General features: G+C 46.3%; 1 protein-coding gene across 1 annotated transcript in view; it reads left to right on the plus strand.

The window, feature by feature from the left end:
* The window catches only part of MAPK1 (mitogen-activated protein kinase 1), an 806,732-nt gene extending 787,257 nt beyond the window's left edge, over window positions 1-19,475 (plus strand). Inside the window, exon 9 of the mRNA XM_069619984.1 lies at window positions 17,957-19,475. The gene's annotated coding sequence lies outside the window, so the exon portion shown is untranslated. The remainder of the gene's footprint in view (window positions 1-17,956) is intronic.
* Window positions 19,476-25,003: the final 5,528 nt, after the last annotated feature.

A 25,003-nucleotide genomic window follows, 5' to 3' on the forward strand; every position in this document is an offset into this window, starting at 1 on the left:
AGGAGCAAAATTTTGGTAAAGCAGTCCTATACTCAGCCATCTGAAGATATTAAAAAAAAATAAAATCTAATCCCTCCTCCATAAGAATTATCCTCACTGCTTTGGGAGTCTATCAAAGATGAGGAATACGTTGGAGGACACAATCCACTCGAAGAACAAGTTACTTACCAACTGGTAACGTTCTTTCGATTGGATGTTCCTCCAACATATTCCTCATCGCCCTCCCAACCTACCCCTATGTAGATTTTTCCCAGGCTGTTGCCACTCCAACTCTCGCAAGGCAAAATACCTGTCTACCGGCACAGTCTGCACAGTGGAAAATCGATACTGAAAGGGGAAAAACAGAAAAACAGAACTGAGGCATACGGGCGCTGCGCATGCTACTTATACACCCGATGACGTCACCCTCGATGGAGACTTTCGAGGGACCATCGACTCGACGACATCGACGCACAGCGCCCTCTGCCGAAATGTTTTCCGAAGCAGCTGAAGCTGGATGGAATACATCAAAGATGAGGAATACGTTGGAGGAACATCCAATCGAAAGAACGTTACCAGTTGGTAAGTAACTTGTTCATCTGCTTGGTAGGGTACTATGAAATGTTCCCCTCGACCTCTCACATGTCAGAGAAAACCTAGTTCACAGAACTAATTTGGAAATGCAACAAGACAGTTTATTATATTGCAATGGTAACCGGTAAAATGTCTCTATCAAAACTGATCAAGCAACAAATCTCATTTACAGCACTGTGCCTTTTACAAACCTTCCATGGGCATGATGATGGACCTCTTATCGACGATCTCCTTTATCGCCTTTGGCTTTTACTAATTGGCCTTTACTAATAGGCACAGTTCTGCACGTTCTTGCTTTGTGGAGCACACTCCTGCTCAACAGTGATTAGCATCCATTGACCATGCTTCTTTCGAGGTTACATGTCCATATTCCTTCTGTATTATGTCAGCATCCTGAAGGTGCTGCCTATCACTTTCTTAAACACACAGGACTCTGCCTCTGTACTGCTTATTGGTGCCAATATCCACCCTGCACCGCTTACCGACACCAGACCCAAACTACCAAAGTCAGAACCCCTTCATAATGCCTGCTGCCAATGGCGGCTGTGGACTCGGATGGTGTTCCCCAGAACCCGGGGCGAAAGCGTGACACACACAAATGTTGCACATAGGCCAAGCCGGCTGGAGACAGAAATCTGAAATGGAACTGGGCTAGAAAGGTTAAGAGGGGAAAGCATGGGAATGCAGGTGTTAAGAATGTGGGCGCATGCAGTAATAACTAGGGCAGAGGGACACCTCCCATTGGGCCTCTCCCCCATCCACAGCCCCAAAATGAGCAGGATGAGAAGATAAAGCAACCTTGGGGGTGTGGCTAGGCACGTCATCGTCAAATTGGCTTCCTAAGAGCCTCAGACGGCATGAAAGCGAACAGAGCATTGTGCCCCTCTCCTGGCACCCCAATTCGGCATTATAATGGGGCCGTCACCTGCACGCGTGCTGTGGCTACTGCTGTGCGTTTTTCTGATCCTCGAGGGTGCCAGCAGCCCGAAGATGGGGCATGATGGTAGATAGCTTGCTACACAGCAAGATGGCGGCCCCGGCCCCCATCTGGGCCCAGGCATGAGATACGATTCCAACGCGGCTCCGGTCAGCAACTATGGTCGGAGCTGCCTGTGAAGGGCTGCACGTTGCTGCCCCCCTGCGTATCATCCTGCAGGGAAAGCGGACCTGCGCCATTGGCGGTGGACGCAGAGGTACTGGGGAGTGCGGGCCCTCCAGCCGCTTGAATATCAAACCCTCCCCCCCCCCTGTGGCTGCTATCTCTGTGAGAACATTGCCTCTAGTGTGGAGCCCCTGACTCTGTGGTGAAGGTTTGTGGGCCTGGGAGCATGGTAGCAGTGCGCCGCGGCCCCCTAGACTGATGCCGACAAACTCATAAGCAGAGATTGGAGCTCTGGGGTACGCGGCCCACGCTACAACGTTAAATCATGAGACCTATAGAAGTGCATGCCTGGCATGTCGTGAGCTGCAGGTGTAACTGCGGCTCCTACCTTCCACAGGTCTAACGTCCTGACATGCCGTCTCCAGGGATTTGGAAAGTGATTTGCCGGTACCACAGCTGGCATTGTGGATGTTTCAACGCAGGTGCCTCCTGCCTGCACTCCGCACACATTGGATATATACTATGCAGCTTGCGGCTTGCATGACCTGTAGCTTCCTAGAGGTGGTAGGTGTGCTGTTCAGCCTGTGGCTTCCATGAGCATTGTGGCTGCTGATAACTATGGGGTAGCAAGGTGGTACTTCACAGGTAGTCACTACGGTGAGTAACTTTGTCAATTCAGCTGCTTCCCGTAGAGATTATCAGAAAGGGAACGATTCGAGGCACTCAATCAAAAGCACATGACCTTGCATTTAATGAACAGACCTCCGTTAAGAAACAGAACAATTAGAAAATAAACAGCACCAACGCCTGAGTGCTGGTGAGAAAAAGAAAAAAGCAAAGATGTTGCAAGTGCCTCACAAGAATGTTTTCTAGAAAAGTGTTTTCTCAAAAATGTACTTCCAAAAGGACAGTCCAAACACCAGTAAATGGTCTCATAGGAAACTGTCACCCATGACTCATTCCTGTTTCACCACTTTGATATTGCACTCACTATCGCGCAAACAAAGGAAGACTAGTACTTGTATATTAGCCTCGAAATACTGTTAAGATCTTATTAATAGAGCACTATCTGTGTCTCTATTTTTACTGTGTCCCTTGCAGATTGTGCTGCACCCAGAGCATGAAGTAATCCACGCGATGGTACAGCAAGATGGCAAACAGTTGACAATAAAGGTTCATAATTTGTACCTGAACCTACAGTCCTGATGAAAGTGGTAAAACCACAAAATCCCACTGGAACCGGTTGACTATATTAATGGATATGTGAAGATTACAAAACATGCTCTAGGCTAAATAACTGGGAAAATAGAATTACAATTGAAGGCTTTTTCCCACTTTTATCTCTTCTCTTGCCAACGATTAATGTTTCCTTTTATTTCTTTCCATACAAAATTCTGTTTGCATTTTGTGTTTTTAACAATAATTGATATAACGGTGATGAATAAAGAATGTTAACAGACCAGTTGTGAATCAATACAATTTTTAGAAGCCATTTAGATAGGGACAACCTCATCCTGTTCACTTAGATAAGCGGCTCACCACCGCTGACTAGTGTTAGTGCACACCCACACACAGGGAAAGTTAGTCTGTGCATGGGACAGCTGGCTATTTGTTAGGCTTACCAAATAAAGTTAAAATTCCTCGCTCAGTAGTGTTTTCACAATACGATTAGGGCGCCAGAGAGGTCTATGTGCCCAGCCCTGGATAAAAATATGGGACATCCTGGTGGCAGACAAAATTATTGCATTGTGTGAGGGGGCGGTATAGCAAATGTGTCCATTTGGAAGCCATGTATTGACTTTGTAGAACACCCCCCAGAGATGGTGGGTAAACCACCACTGATGCAACACTTTTCATTGCTGTAAGCAGATTGGTTGATAAGGTGTTATTTGGGTTTAAGGGTTCTAAATTACTATTGCCGGGTGGGACAGTGAGGTGCTGGATTTTTCTTGGTGCGCAGAACATATGTTATTCTGTACTCTGTCATGTCCTCTTGAAATGTGATCTTTGGATTTATCCACATGCCATTTCCCACAGTATGTCAAATAAAAGGCTTTTGAAGAAAACAGAAAGAAAATTAAACCTTGTTGGGAGGGGAGGGAGGTTGCCTTTACTGGGCAGCCCTATGCAACATTGCTATTTAATCAGTGACCTTTAGACAGTGATCCATGCACTCATGATGTTATGACAAACTGTTTGACATTTCTATTTCTAGTAGCCCTTTTCTTTCATAAGAACTAATTTTATAAGAATGGTTTATGCCCCAACACCACGGCATCCACTAATGCTCAAACAGCACAGGCCTAAAGCGGCATCCTTTTGGAAACACATTCTCATTGGTCATCTGCAAAGTAGACATGCACCTCAAGTAATGTGTACTTCTCCAGCATTCGATCTTTCATGGATTCACATGCTTAGAATATTCCCCGTCGTCAGGCTGGGAATCCTCGGTAAGTTATATAGACTTTTTCCATAGGAAAACTTCTGACACTTTTGTGTCCCATCTACGTCGTTTTGGGCCGCGTACGGCAGCGCCACTAGGACGTAGAGGTATAAATAGCCCCGCCCCGCGGCTCCCTCAGATTTCAACTGTCTTCCAAAGTAGTGGGATTACCTCGAGTATCTACTATTTCATTAGGTTGTGCGTTCTTCTTCTTCGACTGTTTCTTTTCGAAGAATGTCTGGAAAGGCGTTATTTCGTCCGTGTGCTACATGCGGTCTTAAAGTGTATGAAGGAGACGGGCATATGGACTGTATTTACTGTCTTCCCCCTCATACGGCAGACATGTGTAAGATCTGTCAGGGCTTCTCACAAAAGACCCTAAAAGACCGCAACAGACGCCTAGTTACTTGGCTCAATGACAGAGCAGGTGCGTACCCGGCATCGGATGTAGGCTCTACAGCCTCGAGATCTAAGTCTCCTGTGCCCCCTCGTCGCTCAGTGTCGGCGGAGCCTCCGGCCAAGAAATCACGTTCATCTGAAAAACGCCCCTTGGAGAAACATCCTGCGAGGTCCTCCTCTTCACATAAGGCTTCGTCTTCCTCCTCATCTAAAAAGGAGAGAAAAGACTCATCGAAATCCTCCTCAGGAGATCGTCATAAGTCTACCTCGAGTGGAGAGTCCTCGTCCCACAAGTCGAGTTCATAAACGGCGGGAACGCCTCAAGGCCCTGCGCCACAGACTTCATCGACGACGGTCTGATCATCTACGCCTGTTTTGTCTTCGGTGACGGCTCTTCCTACGGTTATTTCGTCAGGTCAAACAGCGCCTAGGGAAAAGATGTCATCGTCGACGGTGGCCCCGTTGGTGGGATGGCAACCAGAGGTTTTTGATCCGATCCTGCCTGAGGCCTTGCTGCAACCAGAACGGCTTTCTCCATCTCGTTGGCGGAGGATGACCGTTGTTCGGTCGCACATCCAACCGATCTGGGATTACAACCAACCGGTTCGGTGTCGCTCTCGAGTGGAAGTGCCATTCCAGTTACCTCTTCCTTACTGAATCCCCAGACAGTTCTGTCCCTGGAGGTGTTGAACACGTTACAGAAGCTGTTGGAGCGGTTGGACACACGGTTACCTCAGCCTAGTGTCCCGACAGTGTTACAGGCTTCACCAGTCGTCGACGAGCCAGGCCCGGCTCCTCACCCTCCATCCAGAATTCCTACTACTTACCCGGTTGAGGAAGATCGTTCTCGTCCACGGGAAGAAGAACTGTCAGTCGGAACATGAAGGGTCAGGGTCAGACATCTCGTTATCCCCCTCAAGGGACCCTACATGGGACTCTGAAGCGGAGATAGAAACGCCAAAGAGTCCGGCGCAGCCATCACCACCTGATGGCTTGGGTGCTTTCCATGCCATGATGGGTAAGGCATGTGCAGAGTTTGGCCTAGTCCCAGAAGAAGAGAAAAAAGATTGTTTTCTTTTCGATCATATGGGCAAGAGAAGAAAGTTGATATTTGCTATCCCCATTTTAGACCATGTCTGGCAGGAGGGACTAAAAACCATACGTCATCCTCTTTCGGAACCGGCAATAAAAGGTCGATTGGAAAAGAAATCCAGAATTTCTCCGGAATCGACTCCTAAGTGCTTCACATCTCAACCTTCGCCGGAATCGGTGGTATCCGCGGCGGCGGCCAGAAAGGCAAGGTCGCAACACAAATGCACGACCCCGCCAGACAACGAAGCCAGGAGACAAGATGCTTTTGGAAAGAAAGTGCTATCGGTTGGAGCGACTACAGTAAAAGCAGCCAACTCCCTGGCTATTATGGCCAGGTATGATAGAGAGATGTGGCATCGGCCTGCTCCTATTTTGGACCATCTGCCGGAAGAACACAGGAAATCTGCCATGCTGCTCGTACGTGAGGGAGAAGAGGCTTCCAATCATTCCATTAACATTGCTGTCAACCTGGCGGAATCAGGCTTTAAGCAAATCAACAATAGCGTAGTGTTACAAAGGCAAGCCTGGTTTAAGTGCACGACGTTCAGACCAGAGGTACAATATAAGGTAGTGGATATGCCGTGCGAAGGAGAACACCTGTTTGGGGAGAAAGTGGATGAGGCCTTGAAGGGCATGAAAGAAGATTCTGACACGGCTCGTTCCCTTGGAGCCCTCCAGAGTGGTAGGAATTTTCGTTCCTTTCGTCTTTTCAGGGGAGCATCAGTTAACTCCCGGTTTGGATCATCTAGAGACCAAGGTTTCAGCAGACCCTCCTACTCTTCCCAAGGCTACAGACGTGCAGCCCAAGCTATGTAACGCTCACCTGGTTCCCTCGGAGGCGCTGGTCTTGACTGGGCGGTGAAAACGTCTTCAACGTTAGGCGTAGGATTCGTTTGGCTCCCGGATTTGACCCCTTCCTCACCAAAAGCTTGACCTGCAGAGTAAGGTGTCTGCAAGTGGAAAATCAAGGTATTAGTGGCTGGAAGGTTGGGAGAAGTTCTTAGCCCCTCTCTCCCTCTCTTCCCTTGGTACTCGGGTGATTGTTGTGCTCATCTTAAGTAAGTGAATGCTGAGCTCTCCATCCTGCGTCTTGTGCAGGGGCGCTGGATCCAGTTACTTCACTGGATGTGAGTTCCGCCTCTTGATTGCAGAGGGTAGTTGAGAGCGAAGCCGCCATTTGCTGCACGAGCGTGACTTGTAAGTATTAAAGTTCTCTTTAGATTGCTCTCATCAAATGTCTTTTTCCCTAATGTCTGTCTTTTACTTTTCAGATGCTGTCGATGCCAAAGAAGATGCTCTCCCCGATTCGTGGCAGAGAGCGTAACAAGAAGATGATGAATTCGAAGGCACGTAAGTAGGAAGGCTGCTTTGGGGCCGTAGAATGCACCTTAATGTCCCCTTTTGTCTCTACAGGTGCCGGAATGCAGTGCGAGCAAGGTTGGAGCAAGCGCAACACAGGTAAGCAGTATTGTAACCAAGCGTTACTAACCAATGTTCTTTGTCTTTGCAGGCCCGATGCCGGACGAGAAATGCAGAAAAAACATCTTGGATGCTGCCGATGGATCGGGTGAGTTGAAGCGCTAACTTTGCCTTTGTCTAACCTGTGCCTTTTGTTTTGCAGGAGCCGTTGAAGATTGAAGATTGGTTCCCAGCAGGTAATTTTCATAATTACAGGATCCGGAGCTGAAGATTCGCTGGAGCTGACACGGTGAGCGTCCTGCTGCAGATGCAGAATAACGCGAAGCATGTGGTACCAATCGGGTGTGGTTTAAATAGCCCATAGGAGTGCTTAGGTGTCTTCTTCCACAGCAGCCTCGCCCAGGTAAAAGAGTTCCTGCTTCCAGAAGGGTTCCAGCAGCAATGATCCAGGGAGTGGTGCCTGCCCCACCCAGAAGGAAAAGTAGTCCCTGCCAGAAGAGAGTAAAGCCTCATCTTGCTGGTAAGTAAGCAGCATGGTCTGCTCCAGGTAGGTTCACCCAAGCACCTTTACACTTGATATGACCCCGGCGCTTCCTGTGCCGGGACGGATCCTTACTATGAGCCTGGCACCACCGGTGCCAGGACAAGGTCCAAAAGGTCCCTATTGGGACTTGCTGGTGCCGATAAGACATGTTATGAGCCTGCTTCCAAGGATGTTGGGTAGGTCCTGACTCCTTGAAAGTAGTGGTCATGACAAGCTACTCGTAAAGGCAGAGGTTACCAAACCTCCAGACGACGAGGCGCCTACTCCTCGTCGACAAAGTATAAACAGGCCAAAAGCCAGCAATGACAACTTTCATGACCTCCTGGGGGGCAGAGTGTCTCGTCACGTTGACAAGTGGGCGCGCATAACACACCAAAGGGTTTTGGACCCGATACATCTGGGTCATTCTCTACAGTTCAAGGGCAAGCCACCAGGCATTCCGCCGGTGTTCTCGACGCAGCCCCACCTTCAAATACTAATGCAAGAGGTGGCGCTTATGCTGCAGAAAGGGGCTACAGAACTAGTCCCGTTGGCAGAAAGAGGACAGGGAGTGTACTCCTGTTACTTTGTCGTCAAGAAACCCAATGGAAAATGGCGTCCCATTCTAGATCTACGAGCTCTCAAGAATCTAAAATTCAAGATGCTTACACTTCAAGAGGTGATCCGATCGATGCAACCGGGAGATTATTTGTCGTCGCTAGACCTTTAGTACGCATACTTCCATATCCCGATACGTCGAAGACACAAAAGATTTCTACGGTTCGTCGTCGGACGAATCCACTATCAGTTCAAGGTCCTCCCGTTCAGACTGAAATCGTCTCCCAGGACGTTCACGAAATGTCTGGCTCCAGTAGCAGACTGGTTAAGGAAAGAAGGTCATCATGTGTACCCTTATCTGGACAATTGGCTAGTGAGGGGATTGTCTCCGGAAAGGGCACGGGAAAGTCTGAATGCCACCATGTGCCTCCTACAACGTTTGGGCTTCGCAATAAACTTTGAAAAGTCCTCCTTATCGCCATCAAGGACCTTGGTCTTTCTGGGGGCGGAGCTTCAGACGCAGTCAGGACTGGTAAAGCCATCCATCGAAAGGGTTCTGAAACTACAGCAAAAAGCATCGGATTGGAAAGTCGACACCAGAGTATCAGTGCGAAGGTACATGTCCCTACTGGGGACCATGTCGTCCTGCATACCCTTAATCAACAATTGTTGTCTCTTCATGAGGCCGATTCAGGAATTCTTGGCGGATCGATGGGCACAGAGTCAAGGGCGTTGGTCGGACAAATTGACAATCAACAGCAAGCATGTGCAGGCGCTTCAATGGTGGAGAGTTTCCATAAATCTGACAAAGGGAATGCCCTTGCTGGAACCGGTGTTCCAGATGACAGTGGTGACGGATGCTTCTCTAACTGGATGGGGAGCTCATCTGGATCGCCTACAGGTTCAGGGTCATTGGTCATCAGAGGAGTCCGGCCTTCATATAAATGTGCTGGAGTTAAGGGCGGTGTGTTGGGCCCTGAAATCCTTTCTTCCACGGATAAAGGGATCAGTTGTACGGATCATGACGGACAACACAACAACAATGTTTTATCTAAGAAAGCAGGGAGGAACTCGCTCCAGAACTCAGAACCAGAACCAGGAAATCTGGCATTGGGCCCTTCAGCAGAAGATATATCTTTTGGCGTTCCACTTGCCAGGAGTCAAAAATGTGCAAGCAGACTCTCTCAGCAGGGAGATGAATCGACTACACGAATGGGAACTGAACGACCAACAACTACACCGTGTCTTCGAGAAATGGGGTCGTCCGGCCCTCGATCTCTTTGCGACGAGAGACAACAGGAAATGCCCACAATACGCAAGCAGGTGGCCACTGCAAGGCTCACTAGGGGAAGCGTTCTCTTTCCCGTGGACGGACAAGTTTCTGTATGCCTTTCCCCCGTTTCCGCTCATACATCGGACGCTGCAATAGATCCACAGATATCTATGTCGGGTGATCCTGGTGGCCCCGTACTGGGCCAGACAAGTGTGGTTCTCCGATCTACTCCATCTTTCAGCGGCAGAACCAATGAGGTTCCAGAAAATCCCGAACCTTCTGTCTCAAGAGAAAGGGTTTGTTTGGCATCACAACCCGGACAGCCTCAGTCTGACAGCCTGGCTCCTGTTTTCTCCGGGTTTGGTACGTTAGCGATTCCAGCGGACCGCAAGCTGCGAGGGCGCCGTCCACGAACGCTTCATATTCATACAAATGGAAGAGATTCTGCATATGGTGCGCAGGTCAACCAGGTTTGGTCCCGCTTAATATCACACCGGAACAGCTTCTACCATACTTGCTACTCCTAGCTTAAAAAGGCTTGTCTGTTTCCTCCATAAAAGTGCATCTGGCTGCCATTTCGAGATTTACTCGGAAGAGATATTCAACTCCGTTATTTAGTGACCGGCTGATTAAACATTTCCTTGAAGGATTGTTCCGAACCTTTCCTCCCACGAAAAAGTTTCCTCCAATCTGGAGTCTTAACCTGGTTCTGGCAGCGCTGATGAAGGCCCCTTTTGAGCCGATGTCATCGTCATCATTGAAATTTTTGTCGTGGAAATTGGCTTTTCTGGTGGCTATTACTTCTGCTCGACGACTGTCAGAAATACAAGCTTTAGTGATCGATCCACCGTACTTGAGGTTTTTCAATAATAAAGTCGTGTTGGCTACTAATCCTCATTTCATTCCTAAAGTGCCTACCATGCTCCATAAGCACTCCTCTATAGTGCTGCCGACGTTTTTTCCAACACCTTCGTCGGTTGCGGAGAAGACTCTCCATACATTGGACGTGAAAAGAGCTTTAAAATTTTACCTCCATCGCACTCAAAGCTTCAGAGACACGAGACAACTATTTGTGGCTTATGGCCCTTCGGCTAAGGGTAAACCGATCTCAAAGCAAGGACTAGCCTGATGGGTGTCGTCTGCTATTTCCTTCTGTCACTCAAAAGCCGGAAAACCGCTGGAAAAGCGTCCAAGGGCCCATTCGACGAGATCCACTTCTTCGTCGACGGCATTGTGGTCCGGCATTCCGCTGGGAGATATGTCAGGCGTCTTCCTGGTCGGTACCACACACGTTTACCCGGCATTATTGCCTCGAACAGCAACATGCTGAGGATACACAAATGGGTTGTGCAGTCCTACAGCACCTGTTTCAATAAGGTAAACCCCAATTAAGGGGTCACATCCTTCGGCTAATGTACTTTTAAGTGTGGTGTTTTCACTGTTAGCATACTATGTGATGTTTTGCCATGATAAATATGCATTATGTTATTGTGATATTGGTTTGCATACACGCCTCCAACGTTGGGGGATACTGCTATACAATCTATTCTAAGCATGTGAATCCATGAAAGATCCAATGCTCGAGAAGGGAATAGTTTCTTACCTGTAACTCCATTTCGAAGGGATTGTGTCCTCCGACGTATTCCTCATCTTAGATATCCCCTTCCAGCTCTGCTGGCCTCAGAAAATTTTTTCTCTAGAGGGCGCTGCGCTTCGACTTCCTCCGAGTCGATGTCCCTCGACAGCCGCCGTATCGACGTCATCCTGCCTATAAAGGCCGCGCGCAGCGTCCGTTGCTCAGTTCTGTTTTTCCGCGCTTACTCAGTGCCTCGGAATACCGTTGCTCAGTTCTTAGTCAGATTAATCCTATTTACCTCGAGTCATTCGATCCGTACTCGATGGCTTCCTCGTCGGAACCGACAACTCCTCGATCCGGCTTCAAGAAATGTCGAGATTGTGGGAAAAAGATGTCGTTGACTGACACTCAGAGTTTGTCTGTGGTATTTGGGAGCTGAACACCATTGTTCGGAATGCGAGGACTGTATGTCCATGACAGCTAAGGCCCTGAAGGAGCGTAGGGGGAAGCTGGAGAAAGGTAAGACTTTTAAAGCTGCTTCTTCGTCGACGAAGTCGAGACATTCGTCGCCTCGTCACCATTCGCGCTCCAGGTCTCGGAGTGGGTCTCATCACTCCTCGAGATCGAAGCACTCGAAGAGGAGACGTCGAAGATCCCCTTCTCAGTATTCCTCTTCCTCTGTTTCGCCAAAAAGAATCCCTTGCCCCATGAAACATAGTTCCCGGGCTGAATGGGAGGAATTCCGCAAAAATATGATGAGCGTCTTCGAGAAAGCGGCCTCGACCCCCTCGAAGACTGCCGAGAGCGATGCTCTGGTCGAAAGAACCGAAGGTCAAAAACGCCGCGAGTCGCAGTACCCGGCGAAGGAAACCTCTCGAGCGCGTCTCGAACCCTCGAGTAGGACTATGACCTCCAAACCTTCCTCGAAGGTTCCGTCGACAAGGGTTCCGTCGAGGTCGATGTCTTCGACGCCGTTGTCGAAGGGACCTTCGACACATGGGTCTGTCGACTCGACGCCAGCTTCGACACCGGCGTCGACGCCAAGAAAATTCATGGTTACGACACACCCAGTGACTATCCCCAGGTCCTCGACGTCGATGGCTTCGAGATTGTCGAGTAGAATTCCAATTCTGTCGAGGTCTTCGAGGCCTCCGCCTTTGTTTTCGACGCCACGCTCGAAGCCTTCGACGTCGACGACATCGACGTTTTCGAGGCCGATAATGACAAGTTCGGCACCCTCAGCCTTGGAAATGGGATTTACTCCCTTTATGAGTTCAGAACAATTGAGAACTATGTCCTCAATTTTGGAAGAGGGTGAATTGTCTGAACAGGAAGACACATTTGAGTTGCAGGGACCTGTAACCCCAATTAGAGAGGAATTTTCCTCTGAAGAGTGCAGGTTAAAGGATCTTCATGATTCCTTACATGAGGCAAGTGGGTTAGACACTTCCCCTGAGGTGGAGTTTGCTAAGCCAGACCCGGGGGAGCATGCTGAAACCCCCTATAGAGCCTTAATGTCCAGGATCACAGAGTTCATGGGGTGGTCTGCACCTTCACAATCTTTCCAACAAGATGACCTCACGGATATTCTTGACAAAGGCCCACAGGAGGATCCTGTGGTGCCTTTTCATAAAGCTCTTCAGAGAAAGATCATGACAAACTGGGAAACCCCAGATGTAGTACCAGCAGTAAATAAAAAACTGTCTACAAAGTACAGGGTATCTTCTACAGACCCAGAGTTTTTGTCTAAACACCCATCCCCAGAAAGTCTGGTGGTACAGGCAGCATCCTCTACCGATGTCAAGACGGCTTTTCCTACCGTCCCACAGGACAGGGACGATAAAAAATATGATGCTATGGCAAAGAAAGTCTTTTCAGCATGTAGCATGGCGTTAAAATCTGTTAATGCTACTTGCACCCTTGCTAGGTTCAGCCATACACTTTGGGAGTGTGCTTCTACAGCGGCTGACTGCATCCCGGAGGGAGAAGAAAGGGATGCGTTCCTGAATAATATACAGGACGGTAAAGACGCTATGTGCGAATCCCTCCAGACGGGCATTGATTCAGCTGACAGTATCAGCAGAGCAATGCTGGCAAGTACATCAACCAGGAGATTCGCTTGGTTGAGAAAGTCTGGTTTTGCCCCAGATGTGCAAACCAGGCTTTTGAACATGCCATTCGATGGCTCTTCTTTGTTCGGGAAAAAGGCGGATGACAGTTTTGAGAAACTGCAAACTTCAAAAGCAGCAGCAAAATCCCTAGGAGCTGCAATCCGTCAGATTCCTTTTCGTCCCACAGGAACCTCTGCGAGGGGCAAGTCCTTTCGCTTCTACTCCGCATTCGGAAGAGGTAGAGGACGACAGGCTCAAAGGGGACAAAGAAGAACTACCCGAGGTGGACGGGGTAGATATTCAAAAGCCGCAGCAACAGCAGGTACCTCTTTACCGTCGGCATCAGCATCAGCCGCCCCAAAACCACTCTGAGGACTTCCCTCACAGGACACCTGTAGAAGGCAGGTTGACTCAACATCTGGCGGTATGGCAGGCTATCACGTCAGATGCTTGGGCATTGGAAACAGTTGCCCAAGGTTACTGCCTGCCTTTCCTACGTATACCTCAGAGTCATCCACCGGGGATCAGCTCTCAGAAAGCTCCAGAACCGCTCCTCTTGCAGGAAATTTGGGACCTGCTAGAGAAAGGTGCCATAGAACCGGTACCTGTAGCGGAGAGGAACAAGGGCTGGTACTCCCCTTACTTTCTCATTCCAAAGAAAGACAGAGGACTGAGACCCATCTTGGACTTGCGAGAATTGAACAAATTCCTCAGAAAAGACAAATTCAAGATGGTCACTCTTTCTCAGATCCTCCAGGCCCTTCAGTTCCAGGACTGGTTGGTATCGCTGGACCTTCAGGACGCTTATTTCCATGTGCCTATCCATCTCAAACACAGGAAATACCTGAGGTTCGCAATTGGCAACTCTCACTATCAATTTCGAGTGCTGCCATTTGGGCTGACCTCCGCCCCGAGGGTCTTCACCAAGTTAATGTTGGTAGTGGCTGCAAGTCTAAGGAGGGAAGGGATGCACGTCTACCCCTACCTGGACGATTGGTTGATCAGGGCTGTTTCTCCGGAACAAGCTCAGATCCAGCTAAATCACGTGTGCCACTTCCTTCACAGACTGGGCTTCTCCCTCAATTTAAAGAAGTCACAAATGATACCATCGCAGAGACTCCTGTTCATAGGAGCGATCCTGGACACTTCCCTGGGAAAAGCCTCGCCACCAGAGGTGAGGGCTCAAGATATTCTACAGATGGTTACCAAGTTCCAACATGCCCAACGTCTCCCAGCCTTCGACTTTTTGAGGTTGCTAGGCCTCATGGCATCCTGCATTTTCCTAGTGCCAGAGGCTCGCCTGAGAATGAGATCCCTCCAGTGGGCACTGAGGACTCAGTGGTCACAATTCTCAGGGAGAATGACAGATCTTCTTCAGGTTCCCGGCAGGGTGGCTCGAGACCTTCAGTGGTGGGCCTGTCAGGAGAATAGTTTTGGCAACCCTGGCCGGAGATAACAGTAGTCACGGATGCCTCACTCACGGGGTGGGGAGCCCACGCCAACGACTTGACCATCAGCGGTCGTTGGTCTCCATCGGAGTCCAGACTACATATCAACCTGTTAGAGCTGAGAGCCATCAGACTTGCGCTGAAGGCGTTCCTGCCAGCTGTACAAGGGAAGCACCTCCTGATAATGACGGACAACACGGTGGCCATGCATTACCTCAACAAAAGAGGAGGCGTAGGATCACTACCCCTGTGCAGAGAGGCAATGCAGCTCTGGTTTTGGGCAATCCAAGAAGGAATCTCTCTATCGGCAGTTCACCTAGCCGGAGAGAAGAACTTGACAGCGGACGCTCTGAGCAGGCAGAACACAGTCTCCCACGAGTGGGAGCTAGCTCAGGAAGTCCTTCAAGAGATCTTCGCCCTTTGGGGAACCCCTCAGGTAGATCTGTTCGCCACCAGCCTAAACAGGAAATGCGACCTGTTCTGCTCAAGGGGATTTCCCCCGAGAGGAGCTCTCGGAGACGCGTTCATAGTGGACTGGGAGTTTCCGCTTCTGTACGCGTTCCCACCGGTCCCTGTCATTCCTCAAATGATCAGGAGGTTGAGAAGATTCCGGAGAACCATGATCCTAATTGCAAAACCCTCAACCTTCACGTTTGGCTTCTGAAAGGCTGAGGTACAAGGATTGGGACCTCCCTGATGATGTTATGGAGGTGTTGCTTTCGGCAAGGAGGCCAGCAACAAAGTCTTTATACCGCTGCCGTTGGAACAGATTTTGCAGCTGGTGTAGAGAACAGAATATCAACCCTTTTTCATGTGGTACACCAATGGTTTTGTCCTTCCTACTACGTTTGGCAAATTCAGGCCTTCAAGTTGGCACCATTAAGGGCTATCTCGCTGCGCTATCCATCTTTAAGCGTACTGCGGAAGAACCATCCTATTTCAAGTTACCCTTGGTAATACAGTTTCTAAAGGGGTTAACCAATGTTTATCCCCCAAGACCATTCCAAACTCCCCTATGGGATTTAAACTTAGTACTAACTTTCCTGATGGGTACACCTTTCGAACCTCTCCATTCTTGTTCGTTAAGATTCCTTACCCTTAAAACTGTTTTATTAATAGCACTTACATCTGCTAGAAGGGTGAGCGAATTACAAGCTCTTTCTTGTAAACCCCCTCACACAATATTTCACAAAGACAAAGTTGTCCTGCAAGTGAAGCCTAATTTCCTCCCAAAGGTGGTTTCTGAATTCCATATCACTCAGAAGATTACCCTACCATCTTTCTATCCTCCTCCTCACCCGGGGAAAGAGGAAGAGAGGTTACACAGGCTAGACCCTAGGAGGGCTTTAAGTTTTTACATCAGTAGACTAGCCAGGATAAGACAGGCAGACCAGCTGTTTGTAGGTTACGCAGGTCACAAGCTGGGGTTACCAATAACTAAGCAGACCATTTCCAGATGGATCATTCTAGCATGTTATAAACTGGCATGGAAAGAGCCCCCTCAAAACCTTAGGGCTCATTCGACCAGAGGTATTGCAGCTTCATCGGCCCTCAAAAGAGGCGTGCCGGTTAAAGACATGTGCGGCCGCTACATGGTCGTCTGTCCATACCTTTACACGTTTTTACAATTTGGATTCCTCCTCCAGTCAAGAGACTAGGTTTGGAAGGGCTGTACTGCATTCTATTCATCAATAGAAGACTGCGTGAAGTCAGTACTCCCTCCTCCGATAATAGAATACTGCTATGGGAGCCTATCTAAGATGAGGAATATGTCGGAGGACACAATCCCTTCGAAGAACAAGTTACTTCTTACCTTGTAACGTTCTTTCGACGGGATGTTCCTCCGATGTATTCCTCATCGACCCTCCCATCCATCCCCGCAGTTCTACTTCCCCTTTTGTTGTTGCAGCTTACGCTCCTTCAGGGTGATTAGTTAGTCCATAAAGTATTATTGTGGGCTACAAAACGGAACTGAGCAACGGACGCTGCGCGCGGCCTTTATAGGCAGGATGATGTCGACATCGATACGGCAGGTGTCGAGGGACATTGACTCGGAGGACGTCGAAGCGCAGCGCCCTCTAGAGAAAAAATTTTCCGAGGCCAGCAGAGCTGGAAGGAGATATCTAAGATGAGGAATACGTCGGAGGAACATCCCGTCGAAAGACCGTTACAAGGTAAGAAGTAACTTGTTCTTCTCCAGCATTGGTATCTTTCATGGATTCACATGCGCCCGCCAGCCTCCCCTACGCATGCAAACCAGAGATCCCCCCCATACTACTTTGGGGGCCGAAATCTGAGGGAGCCGCGGGGGCGGGGCTATTTATACCTCTACGTCCTAGTGGCGCTGCCGTACGCGGCCCAAAACGACGTAGATGGGACACAAAAGTGACAGACAATTTCCTATGGAAAATGTCTATATAACTTACCGAGGATTCCCAGCCTGACGACTGGGAATATTCTAAGCATGTGCATCCATGAAAGATACAAATGCTGGAGAAATGGAATTACAGGTAAGAAACTATTCCCATCCTGTGACGGATGATTGTGCCAGACCGGTGCCTTTTTTTACTTGGCTGTGCACAACATTCTACACAGTGATTTATCATTGGAAATGTTCCTATTAGTGGATGCTTGTCTTAAAAGTAAGTAAAGTTTACTCCAGATAATGGCTTCATTTTGAAGACCAAGCCTTTTACTGCCCTTTTCAACCTTGAGGTTGAGTGAAGTGATTTTCACTGTGTAAACAGGCAATGTACATTCCAAATGGAGTTATTTTGAGAATATTTATACTTTGAACCTAGTCATTTTTGCAAATTAAGTTTAATTTTTACCTTCAAGTTCCTCTTAAGAACAGTACTAAGCAGCTTTTTGCAGCTCTCATCTGTATCACTTGTCTGTCAGTTTAATTGTGTGAGTGGAAACAGGCGTTAGACTCTTCTCAGTTTCCTTTATTTTGAGTATTTGTATTCCTTTTTTTTGGGAGGATTTGCTTCTTTTACTGAGTGATCGTGGTTGGTACGCCCTCGTCTGTAGGTATGCTTCTAGTACTTCATGCACACCTTTCTTTTCCTTTCAGTCCTGTACATGTTTGTAAAGCAATCGTTTTGAAATTAGAAGGTCTTAGAATGAAAAAGCCTCCGAGGTGGTGGCACAGTCTCCATTTCCAAAGAGCTAGGCATCTGACCATACCGTCCTGTTTCTAAACTTGACTCCTAACCCTTCCCTATCCCCAGCTGTGCGTTTCTGGAGGAGCCTAAAGATTGACTAAGAACCATGGGTAATCTGCCATAGCTTTTTTTTTGTTGTTGCAATGTAGCCTACTGTGTAGCGTGACTTTGCGAAATGTCCTTAATCTGATTTATTCAAGGACAGCCTTTGAAACTACTTAACATTTATCTCTTTTTCTCATTTTAATTGGTGTTTGTGTTTTTTCTTTCAGGGCAATTCTATTGGCGACTGGGCAAGCTCTTCAAACGCTGGTTGTTCGTCCTTTCTCCTTGGTCATATCTTGTGACTTTATCAGCTTGTCCACTTTGACTTCTATCAACTATGCCAGAAAGCAGATGAGGGCTTTTTGTGCTTACACGCAGTTCCCCAGTCTGGAGAATTGTTAACACTCCCATGTACTGCCCAAACGATATTGGTGCAAAAGTGTTGTACTGCAAGTGCACCTCACCAGTTCCATTTCTTCATTTTGTTTTAACTTGAAAGAAATGTGTTTTCCTTTACCCAATGAAGAATCAATTACATGAATGCACTTGTTTACAAAAACTGCTCAGATCTATGACATGGCATTATTAGGGATAGTATTAATTTAGGTTGCTTGAGTTTGCCAAGCACTGTATATTTGCACATAGTTCATTTTAAAAAAAGCCTGTTATTTCATGGATGTTTTAACCAACACCATCTTGTTTATGTGCCTATACACATTATTTTACACGCCCACTCTGGATTTTGCACTTTTACATTTGATGCTCTGACTGTATAAAATTTCTTAACCTGAATCTTTCCGCCCCCCTGTTTTGAAATTTTGCAAACTATTTATGCATTACATTGCAGCAAAAAACAACCCGTTTTTATGTCTTGGGTTGTTGCAAAGTTAACTGTGCGGCAAAATAATCATGAACCTTTACCTTTATGCAAAAGTTTGTACATTTAGATTGAGGGAATTGAAGGCAGCAGAATATTTTTATAATTGAACAATCAGTCAGACTTGAATAGAACATGAATGTTTGTGACATTCGCAGGGAAAAGAAAATTATTCTCCTTGCACTTGACCATCCATGTATTTCTAGAGGTCTATTAGCATAGATATTGCTGCTTTTCTTTTTATTAAAAGAACAGTACATCGTTAAATGAGAAATGGTAGTAACATTTGGTGTAATGCAGCATATCAGAAAATTGTCAAACCTAGACAGGCCTAGTTCAAGTCTGAGATCATAAGGTTTGAAAATCATATGTTTAATTGTAAAAAGTCTGAACGCAGAGATGTGACAACCAAACAAAACTAGCCATTGAACACTAATGTAAGGCCGGTATGCTTTATTTGAACCATTTCCAGTAACTGTTACTCCAGGTGTATGATGTGAAGTTTACTAGATGTTCTGTTCTAGTGCAGTGCCTCCTCTGTTCCCCACTGCTCTCTGTGGTGAAACATTTGCCTTGTATAAAAAAAGATGACTGTGCCCTAGCATGACTGTTAATGCTTTATGTGCAAAGATAATTGTCGAAGTGCCACATACCTATGATAAAAGAAAACTATTGTTACCTCTAAGTTGTGTTCAAATTAAATGCTTCTACTAAGTAATCCGGGGAGAAATAATGTTCGATTTTTAGCGTTTCGTTTTATCTACACTTGATCCTTTCATTTTGGCAGATATAATGGCTTATATAGACTGCCTTCTAGTCTGAACAAAGAATGCACTTAATTCATGGAATAAATGAAAATCTTATCTTCACATTAGAATCTTTTTCTTTTTTTTCATGTTCGGGCAGATAGTGCTATTGCAGTGTACTTTGTATTTTGGAATACGCTCTTGTACATTTGTAGCACTTTGATTAATCAAGATTTTAGATTTTGAAAGGCCTTGCAAAAAAACTTTGCATTAATGCTTTTTATACATGTGCTTACTGCAAACCTGCATTCAGAGCATACTTGTTGGGGTTTCCCCAACTATAAATAAGTCTATTTGTCATGACATATTTCCGTTTTAAGAAAATATGGCACTGGAAACTGTTTTGAAAGTTTACGCCTTGCATTTGTTCTGCAGGCAAAGAAATGCTTACAGGTAAACTAACTTTTTTTATTTCTTTGGAGGTGCTACTTAAAATGGCTGTGCTCAATGCTGACAGGTATACTTTTTTTAGGCCTATTTTGTGTACTATTCCCCCGTAGGTCTAAAACTACCCGAGGTCATATTCTGTGTTTAGAAAATGTGTTTTAAAATGCACCAATTTGTACTATTTTATTGTTTGAGTAAGGAACCATACCCACTAGGACATAAACATTGCCTTATTTGAATGTACACTCTAGCTGGCTTCCATAGACTGCATTTGATGGAATATTGCTAGTGATGTAGAAAGCACTGTTGAATATTTTGTCATAATGCAAGTGGTCTGTTAGAAAATGCATGTGTCCCCTGCACCATGATTTCCATTGTTGGATGCTTCTATTATGGGGTACAACCCATATGAACCTCAGGATGCTAACCTAGATGCTGGGCATGTTATCGACAGGAGTTATGTTCTGAATCGGCCCTCCTGTTTCCCTTTCCAACTGCAGAGGAGTTGCCATGCCCAAGCAGTGATGTGGGTTGAGGGTGTCATGTAACCGACTGCTGTGGAATAACACCCTGCCGTCCATTCCTCGTTCCTCTGTTGGAAAAAAATACCGTACCTCCTGACACCAACCATCCCACACACCCCTCACGCATTCATGAGTCCTTTTAAAAAGCACACATATGGTCCTCTGAATGATGCATTGCACCTTCTGATGCAACAGTGCCTTCTCTGCCCCTTCCTCGCTCCCCCCCAAATGTGTCTACTCTTTGAAAAAGTAGAAAGATATCCTGTTGTTCAAACAGCAGTGCTACAACCCTATCACTGCGCTTGCCATTCTGTCGATGATACCTCTGCTACTGAGCACATTGCAGGGGTAGTGCTTCTGACCTGATCTGTTTTCTTCAAGTCAGGGGAGACTCCGGATGGAACACTGGAGGAGTTTCATAGGTGAAATGAATCCTCTTTGCTGTGACATCACAACCAGTGACTTAAGTCATCCAGTATTGGCAGCTAATCGATTCAGACACAGTCCTTCAAATATGCCTATTCCTCAAGCTGAGATTGCCTAACATTTTACTCTTCGCAAAACCTGTTTTCCTTGAGAGTGCCAAATCAAGAATGATGCTCTGGTAAGGCAGCCTTCCTCTAGCTAATCAGTGATGGATAGCTAATCCCAGCCACAGAGGCTTCATGTCGGGTTCTTGATGCCCCTGTGGAGAGAACAACCAGCAAGTTCCTGATTTCAGTTAATTCATAATTTTAACTGACCTAAAGAATTGCATCATAAGGTTTCTTCTGCACTTCCTGCAAAGGACCAATATCCAGGACCAGGCCATACAGGAAAATTATGCTTGCGGCCTATTCTCATAGCGGTTAACTTGAGAGCTGAAAGGCAGCAAAATGTAATGAAGAATAAGAAACCTAAGCCTTCAGAAGATGGCTAGAGAGGATAAAGGATAAGGTCCAAACCTTAGGTGAGATGCAAATCTCACCCCAGGAGACAACAGGCATTACAAAAAAATGTATTAGTTATTCAGCACGAAAAACCATATAAATCTAGCTTTTACAGCCATATGATCAGTCGATTTATTCTTTTAACTAGTAACACTTCGATGGCATTTGAAAATCTGTTAACCTAGATGAAGCCGAACCTCTGTTTGCAACTTGATGTAAATAGGTAAGTTCAAATAAGACTATTACGTGATTTATGAAAAACGTAAGATTTAGGATTTAACTTAAATTAAGTATTTAATACCACACTGTGTGGTCCTCGTTCTGCAGAAGCTAAGAGCATTGGTAATTGTACCTTGGCTGTTGAGTTTAATCTGGTTGGAAAGACCAAGCAAAACACCAACTATGATTAATCAAGTGAAAATGTAAATAAGGCCCTAATCACATAGGGTTAGAAGAGTTTATCAATGCTACTTTTTGGGTGGTGGGGCCAATGAGGCAGATGTGTGTGTGTGTGTGTGTGGGGGGGGGGGGCAAGAAGACAATAGATGCATCTTTTATGCAAACTATTCTTTTTTTTGTTTACCCTTTGGTAGGAGTCTAGTGCCAATGGTAATGTATTTTGTGTTGGCTGAATTTGCCTCACTTAAGCCGTCATTGTCACCATTGAGAATTCTTGCCCACTATCTGTAATTTCACATGAAACACCTTCTCGCGTTTGGTTCTCAAGGAGCTAGAAAATGTCAACACGCGTTGAGGTGCTGGTATTGTACCAGGCAAAGGCTATGCGCTTGTCACCCCCTGTATGAATATCCGTGAGAAGAGAGCTTTGCAGCTATACTCCTGTTGGATCTATTGCAAATATTGCCATCTGTTTGTCATCTGTGTTTGCCATCTGAGCTTGTCTCGAAGATAGAAGCAGGTTTGCAGCATCACATGGCATGCCCACAGATCTTTCTTGGTCCAGATATCACGTATAGAATCTCTGCCACATGAGTCAGTCTGGTCAGTAGGACAGTTATCCAGAAATTGGTAGTTTAGGATTATTCTAGAGGAGCATCCAAATGGAAATGGCTATCAACATGCAGTAACCTTTCGCTGCTGCACTCTTGTATGGTATCGTAAGGAGTAAGACACATTTTCCCATATGACGGACCCATGATAGGACTGCCATTTAATCCATTTTCCACTATTAAGCCAGTAAGGTTTGTACTTGGCTTTGTGGGAATAATGTTGTGTAAGGAGAGATTAAAAAAACCAGACTGTCAATGTTTGGTTGTTTGTTACCATTGGGTGAAATCATCTCCATGCCTCTTTCATTACAAGCAGTAACCATGGTTTGTTTAATTTGTGATCGAGCATGTTAATGACAGTTCAAAAGTATGTATTGTCTTCAGTGCAAAAATGGAGCGGAATTTATTTGTGATAGTTTGAAGTAGATTTTTAATGTAATCTCTCGTAGCGGTATGTATCCCTTTGATCGTCTGATTGTATCTCTGTGGATGATGTCTCCAGGGCAAGGGGTAATAAGAGAAGAGATAACGCATTTTCTTGTTCCCCTTAATGTTAAACTTGTTCGAGCCACGTCTATGCCAGCTGAGGGTTTGGTGGGTAGACATTTTACTATAATGGGAAAAGAATCTCCAAGACCATATTTAGAAATGACCCTAAACGTATATCACCACTCCGCCCTGTTGAAAGATTCTCATCCTCTGAAAGGGCCAAATTGGTTATGTTGGCGTTCTGGTTATCCAAAGTATATGGCGGGTTTCCCTATTATTGTCTGTGGCCATTCGATCTGGGGCATAGTCCACACTTGGAGGCATCTGTTAGTATTAGAGGATATGTTTGCAATCTGATGGTTAAGAGTTTAGCAAGAACTTGTATACCAACATTAGTCAAAGAAATGGCCCTGAAGTTGCGTCATATTGTATAATTCCACCCAGGTTTAGGAATTATTTAAATGAATGCATGGTTAAATTACTCTAGAAGAGCACCTCTCGTATAATCTGTCCAGGCAATGGTATTTATTGTCTTTATTGCCTGATGTTTGTGAGGATTTTTCTTAAATTTGCTCAAATGCTCTTACAGCATGCTTTATTGTTATCGGACATTAAAAAAATGGTCTTCATTATATAACCTTCTCCACAATTAAATACAATTTCACTTCCAATGACAATAAGTAAAGATAAAATAGTGTTAACATCCACTATGAAAGAAACCTATAAAAACAAGTTATCTAATGGATTAATACTTCATTTTTAAAAGCACATTACATTTATCAATTGCTTTCACAGAATGAAAAAATAAAATATTTGAATTATGGCAATTCTTATTGTAGCTCCAATGTACTTCCATACCTGCAATACAGCATTACGTAATAACCTAGAGTTGACCGCCTTAACATTAGACGCATTGGTCGTTGGTAAGATTTGTAATTGTGTAATATTTGTAATGGTAATATTTGCAACTGGTAACGCTTCCCTAGCCTGGGCGTCCACCCTTCTCCCCTTCCCACACTCGCTCCATTTGCCAGTTAGGCCCCACACCACCTGGTGTGCGTGCCACGTGCGTTCCCTTGCAACTTAGGCCTAGATCCCCCCGTCTTCCCGACATGTCGTTTCCCACCAACCTGTCCCCGCTCCCCCAGCCTTCTGCATCCCTTTCAGCTGGTTCCATGTAATAATGTCGCCACAAAAATATTGCCGAAAAATGGCAGTTTTTTGTGGCGACTTTATTGAATGGAACATGCGGGGGACACTCCCGCAACCCCCAATTTTTTTTAAAAAAATTTTTGGCCCCTGTCCCCATATATATGGTCACCCAAATAATATCGCCACAACATTTTCACGCCGATCTTATTTACGGCGACCATATATATGGCGATATTATTACCTGATACCTCTCAGCTTTGCTCCCCACGTTACTTCTCCCCGCTCAACCGACCTTGCGCATCCTTCTCGGCGTTGCTCCCCATGCAACCTAGGCCTGCTTCCCTTCTCTCCTCCTGTTCAGGCTCCCCTGAGCCACGTCCAGTGTATTGTTCCCTGCCTGTGTCTCGCATCCTACACACTTTCGTACTGCGACCATTGTATTGTCATTCCACTGTATTGTATTCACTATTGTATTGTCATTCCATTGCATTTCATCTTACTTCCAGGTTTCCTTGGACTACCAGTGTTTGTGTATTTTGTACTGTTGGGTTACTATTGTATTGTATGCGTGCTGCATTGCTTGCATTTCCCTTCTTCCCCTCTAGGGACCCTATGATTACCAGCTTTGTATACTTTACTGTACTTGCATTCTCACGCCCTTGAGCTCCATTGTAGTATATATTTGTTGCTTGCACGGTTTTCTCCACTCGCGCTAGGACCCTGCAAGGTTCCAGTGTTTTTGCTCTGTGGTATACTTACTTGTGGCCCCCTCTCCTGTGTGTGACCCCCCCCGTATGCCTCCCTCCTGTTTGATCCTAGCGTGTGACTCCCCACCTGCTTGTGTTGTGCCCCTCACTCGCCACCATGCACCCTCTATGGTGCTCTCTCTGCTATCTTCTCTAACTGCTATTCTATTGACTATCCCATCCCTCTCATTAGGTCTGGCAGGAAGAAGCTCAAAAGGGACATCCTGGTCTCCAACCCAGGCCTCCCTATCGCTGATGCCTACACCAGTGCTTCCTCCAGACAGACCCTCACCGACATCCTCTTTTATTTATTTTATTTAATTTATTACATTTGTTAAGCGCCCAAACCCTCGG

Source organism: Ambystoma mexicanum, chromosome 10 (assembly GCF_040938575.1).
Source record: "Ambystoma mexicanum isolate Mex_15411 chromosome 10, UKY_AmexF1_1, whole genome shotgun sequence".
Classification (NCBI taxonomy): domain Eukaryota; kingdom Metazoa; phylum Chordata; class Amphibia; order Caudata; family Ambystomatidae; genus Ambystoma; species Ambystoma mexicanum.